Consider the following 6,560-nt stretch of genomic DNA (forward strand, 5'->3'; position numbering starts at 1 on the left):
GTAGACAAGAGTGCTGCTTCTGTGGTTAGAGCAGCCATATATCAAATGCTTGGAACAGGCTAAATGGAAACTTCAGGCAAAATATAAATAGATTTTAAATGATTACTGTAGCCTCTTCTTTATGGGTCGGACCTAGCAAAAGCACTTTGTCACCTCCTGAGCCATTGCTTCTGGCCCAAATAACAATATTTTGGTGGATGTTTTTAATAAAATTGAAATCAACAGCACTAAGGTCTAGATCATACAGGTAAATTTAAAAAGTATGTGCCTCCTTCATATTAGCAGATTTTGACACTTCTCAATGATTACTTCATGATTAAAAGTAATGAAATAGTAAATGTGTTCTAGGAAATTCCAACAAAAGGAATATGAATTACAGCAATTTAAAAGGGGGTCAAGACTGATCATATTCCCCTTCTTGTATATGGTATCATGTATACTGGATTACTGAGCCTTCCATGTGAATTTCTCTCTTGCTTTGCTACTCATTTTACTTACTACTATAAAAAAATCTGTGTAGACCAGTGCTGTGCAATAGAGCTTTTTGTAATGGTGGAAATGTTCTATAATCTGCATAATCCAATAAACATATAGCCACTAGCCCCATGTGCCTAATGAGCACTTGAAATCTAGCAGGTACAACTGAGAAAATGATTTTTTAAATTATATTTAATTTTATTTGACTTAAACACCTACCTGGGGCTAGTGATTACTGCATTGGATGCTCAGGTCTAGACCACACATAACTTATATTCTTAGAATCATAGAACTTTGATGTTGAAAGCATTTTACAGAGAGTCTAACCCAAGTTCTCTATATTGTTACTCACCTATTGGAGAGATGATTTCTGACATTATCTTTGGAAAGACTGCTGTCAACTACAGTTGCTTGCTCAGGCTATTCACTACAGATAAGCCAGAGTCCAAAAGCTTCTGGGTTTTATTCTTGTAAACCATAAAACTGTATTTGTCAACCATAAAATAGTTCAAGTAGGCAAATAGTATTATTATAATGGTGAATGATAAGCATATCTCAGAATGCTACATACATCTGAAATAATGTTGCTTGCCCTTAGAATTCATGTAGAAGTACAAAACATGAAGTTGAGTGTTAGTATGTATTTTGGGGGAAATGAAACAGAAAACATTATTTCTGCAGAAACATTGAGAATATTCTTTCTTTGTTGCTAGAAACCATGCCTTGTTTATTTTTGCCTCTTCAGAACTGAGCACAGTAATTCCAACTTGAGAGATGACCAGTAAATATTATGTGGACCTACTTAAGTGATAAGGGAAATGAATGGCATTCCAATGGTTGGTATCTTTCCCACAATAGATTAACCAGTAGAGTTTATTACTTTACTGGTCCTTGATTCTACCTTTATATTGAAGCCACCTGGGAAACTTAAAAAATGTCAAACCTCAACTCCAGAAAATGTGGGAGCCAAGGCAATAGTAGCTTTAAAAGCTTCCCAGCTGATGCTAATGAGTAATACGGGTTGAAAAAGATTATTTGTTTAGTTTAATTATGGTAGTAAGGCAAAGTTCAAATATATTTCAGAGTCAAAATTAATCTTGACTCTAATTTATAACCTTAAAATATGTCAAAAAGGATTATAAATGGACTGATGATAATACTTTATCACTAATAAAAATAGAAAGATAAAACTCTACTAATTCTTAAAAAAATCAAGCAAAAGACAACCAAAGACAAAAATCAGTGAGTTCTGTTTTCATTGAGGTTTCATATATCCATAGATATGCCTGAGAGAGTAGGAAGTCCTATGTGACAGAATCAAAATTTTCACGGCATATCATGTGGGTTGTAAGAGAGAAATCACTTAAGAATGAAACAGAGAACTGGGCTTCACCACAGGACATGGGAGAAAGAAAGAAAGGGAAGAAAGCATATATATGTAGCTGCGTTTGAATAATAACTGCACTTGTCAATAACTACTGTCATGTATATATGTATACTTATATGTAAATAAGTCATATATATATGTATATATATGTGTGTGTGTATATATATGTGTGTATATATATATATATATATATGTCATGTATACATGCCTACTACAAGTCACACTATTCCCAGGTCTGTAAGGGTGTTTTTTTCTTTTTTTTTAAAGATTTTGTTTATTTATTTTGACAGAGAGAGAGAGAGAGAGGGAACACAAGCAGGGGGAGTGGAAAGGGAGAAGCAGGCTTCCCGCTAAGCAGAGAGCCCGACATGGGGTTCAATCCCAGGACCCTCGGATCATGACCTGAGCCAAAGGCAGATGCTCAACAACTGAGCCACCGAGGCGTCCCTTCTTATTTTGCTTCTTATTTCTTAGAGAACTACTGGATTGTTTTAGTGTCAGGATTGGAAAAGACTGAACTCCTAGATAGCCATGATAATTGGTAGGAATCTATATTATGAAGAGACTGATTTTGGAGAAAGTGAAAGAACTTAGAACTGTTTGTTTGTTTAAGTGAGATTATTTCCTCCCTTACTGCTTATCAAAATCCTTTCTATTCATCAAGGACAATTGTGGAAATAAAAAAAAAAAACTCAGATATGTTAATAAAACTTTAGTTAAAACTTTAATTGAAAATATAGGCCTCGGAGCACCTGAGTAGCTCAGTGGCTTAACACTGACTCTTCGTATTCAAACAAATAAATAATTTTTTTTAAAAAAAGAAAATATAGACCTCAATTCTAAAGACAGTTAATGGTAATATCTGAGTAAAAATAAAATTGTTGATAGTAACTGCAAGAAATAAGGTATCTATTATCCTTTATTTGTAAAGCAAAGAGAGGTTAGAAAGTATCTACTTACTACTTATAATAAAATTTAAATAAAGACTATATTTATACTGTATCTATTCATTACGAAGCTGAGTTTCTGATGGTTTCTTTAAAAAAGAGATTATAATTTCCATACATATCTCTGAAGAGTTCTCCTCTAGACTGCTCACTTATTACTTTGAGATTATATTTTATATAGAAAAGTATATTTTTGGTAGAAAGTTATGTTTGTTCACTTAAAATCAAAGTAAGTATATCCCCTAAACCTAACTTAAAACCTTGAATATATATGTGCATAGGATAAATATTTGATGATTGATTTAGCTGAAAACAAAGGACATTATATGGCAAGTTGAAATTTGGGGTGGCTTGGTAGCTCAGGAATATAATTCCCATATGAGAGATATTGTGTGTGTGCATGTGTGTGTGTGTGTGGTGTGCATGCATTTATGGATTTTGGATTCAAAAAGAGTTCTTAGCTTTGGAAGTAAGAAATCATATAGATGATGAATTTTTATTTTCTGGGTCCATTATGAACAAAGTAAACAGATACAGAACAAAAACCTCATTGAACATGACTGTGTTATCTACTGAAACATTTTATGAAGGCCACTCAACAGGAAGATTAAAGGAAATTTACCAGATATAGACCTGAGGACTCTGAAAATAAAAATAAAGGTTAAAATTGTTATTTACAATCACTAATCTTTTCATCATTTGTAAAAAGTAAAATTTCTTCTTAAAATACGGTCAATCAGCTTCCTTTCTAACAGACTCTGCAGTCCTTGGTGCCAGTTAGAATGCAGTACAAATAGAAGCTCCATTACCTCATGGAGAGAAGAGAGTTTGATGAACAATTGTGAGAATTGTAGAGTGGATTTCTCCGTTCCCCAGACTCAGGAAACAAACTTGATGATGTATATTTAAGAAAATGTACATAATTCTAATTTTAGAATTTTATTATCACTGCAACATGATGTAAGATTTTGTATCTTTACAAATAAAAATGAATGGAAATATTTAAAAAGGAGACAATAGTTGAATTCTTTCTGTGTGTAGGAAGAGACAGATTAGAAGTCACAAGGGTCTATTTAAAATCCTGCATGGTGTTTTCATTTTCAGAGAAACAAACTAATGCAAGATAAATCTCTTTCAAGTCTGATGAACAGTATCATCACTCTATTTGCATTTTAGATTATAGATGGAAAAGGAAATGATATATTTGCCTAAGATTTTCCAAAGAGTAAATGTAGAGCCAGGAATAAAATGTCTTTTATTCATGGTTCCAAATCTCTTACTTCCTCTGCTTGACAAGATGACAACATCCTTCTGCAGAAAAACACACTCCAATTATATAACCATCGTTGAATCAGATAAGCAATGGTCTAAGAACGCATATATATTACAAACTAAATGTAGCATTATTCCAAAACCTGTGTTCTTCATTTTTTAGAAATAACATTGGAAAAAAGTTACAGAAATCATACACCAAATTAGACTTTCCTAAATAATCAAATGATTCCAGATGCAGTAACCAGTGCCTTGATTAAAGAACACACTCCAAACTTCAAATTTCGCTGCTCTTAAATAAACTTCCTGGCAGTAAACATTATGCAAATACAGGCAATGAGGGAAAACCACTTCTGAAAACTGCAGTGTGCATTTAAGTAAACAGCTATTGAAAACAGAAATGTGCTTTCTGATTCTACTAAATGATTTCTTTCTAGAAACTCCCAAGTCAGGATTCTGATACACATAAGAACATTGACTGCAATTCAAAATAAACTGAGGTAGCAAATGGAATTTTTACAGATTTGTATGTATTATAATCTAATAATTCACTGTCATTTTAAAATATATTTTTTAGACTTGCTCCACTTTCTGAAAAAAGTTTGTAATTCTAGAGAATGATTTCGCTCCTCTTGTTTTCTTGTGCAGTAAGTTCATGTGCAGGGCATTCCTTGTCATCAGGGGTGGAAAGATAGACTTCCTCACTGGGGGAAGCTAAAGGAACTACTCAGAAAGTTGAAGCCCCACAGGAAGACTCTCCTATATTAACCTTAAAAATCACATAGGAGATGTTTCCACCAAACAAATTACCACCATGAGTGTGCTTACCCAACTCCCTCAGCTCACCAGTCCTGGCTCAAAAGAGCTATGTTTGGCTTTTGAGTGAGTGCTCTATTAAGGGAAATCTTTGCATGTGGAAAAAAAATTCCCTTCCTTCTTTGTGCGGCTAGAAAAACTTATGGTCTCCCTCAGAATGCAATGGCAGAATCATTGCCTGTGTCCTCACAGTGAAAGTCAAATACTCACAGGGTCTAGACAGATAAAGAAAATATGAGAAGCAGGATGATATAATACTGGAAGTAGTGGTTACTGTAGTGACCTACCTAAAACCATTCATATTTGGAAAAAAATTCTCATTCAGCATATTATTAAAAACCTTACTTGCAATTTTTAAATCAAATGGATATAAAGTTTCCATATTTCTTTTCAAATCTCAGTGTATCACCTCCATCTCCCTACAGGTATGTATCCTGCTTGGGGGAACTCTGCTCCAAATATCTCCGTAAGGTTAGATACGCTACATGTGACTTCTTCTGACTAAATTATTCTGTCTTTGGAGACTCCATCCCAAAGGCATATATGAGACAAATATAGGCATTTTCAAGTATGGGCCCCAGGTAACATAACACAATTTGAAAATCAATATTTTACTTTAGGCCCCTGACCCAAGCAATGGTCTCTTTTCTTATTTCCACAGAATTTAGAGATTTTTGAACAATATATCATCTATGTTAGACACTATAAGCATAGAGCACAACCTTATTTCTTCATTTCACTCATTTCATCTCACTCCTTTCTCTTTATTTCCTTTATCACTTGCTTCATTTTTGGGCAGAAGATGAAGTCATGTTTACTAAATTTTCGTTTTTTATATAGTGTTTGACTACAGCAAAGGAAATATATTCTGATTCCTATATCCGCTATAGTGTAAATTCATAGAGATTTAGGTTTTAACGACCTTGTCTTTAGTTATTTTTCTTTTTAAGGAGATCCAATGTCCTTTTTCTTTTCTTTTCTTTTCTTCTTTTCTTTTCTTTTTTTTCTCCTTTTCAGAGAGAGTGCAAGTGAGCACTGTGGGGGGATGGGGAGTGCAGGCAGAGGGAAAGGGAGAAGAGAATCTTAAGCAGGCATGGAGACTGCCTTGGGGCTGGATCTCATGACCCTGAGATCATGACTTGAGTTGAAATCAAGAGTCAGAAGCTTATCCCACTGAGCCACCCAGGTGCCCCGACCTTGTCTTCAGAATGTAGGCTTCATATTCTTTATTCTTCAAGTTGATATCTTGTTTTTTGATTTATTAAAACATTTGAATACTGAGAAAAATCTTCTAGTGATTTGCTTCTTTTTTCTTTTACTTTTGTTTTTACTCCATTCTGTTGAGGACTACTTTATACACAATAAAATACATTTATTTTAAGTCTACAGACTGATGGGTTTGATACTGAATACACCACAATCAAGATACAGAACACTTCTCCTATCCTCTTTGGTGGTAAATATCCTCACACTATAACTGTGGCTCCAGGTGAGCATCATCTTTCTGTCACTATAGATTACTTTTCCATGTGATAGAATTTCATACAAATGAACTTATACACTACATGTACTCTTGTGTCAGCCTCTTTTCTCTTGGCATAACATTTTTAAGAGTTATGTACATTGTTGTGTTTATCAGTGGTTATTCTTTTTTTATTCAT

This window comes from Zalophus californianus, chromosome 2, assembly GCF_009762305.2.
Source record: "Zalophus californianus isolate mZalCal1 chromosome 2, mZalCal1.pri.v2, whole genome shotgun sequence".
Lineage (NCBI taxonomy): Eukaryota > Metazoa > Chordata > Mammalia > Carnivora > Otariidae > Zalophus > Zalophus californianus.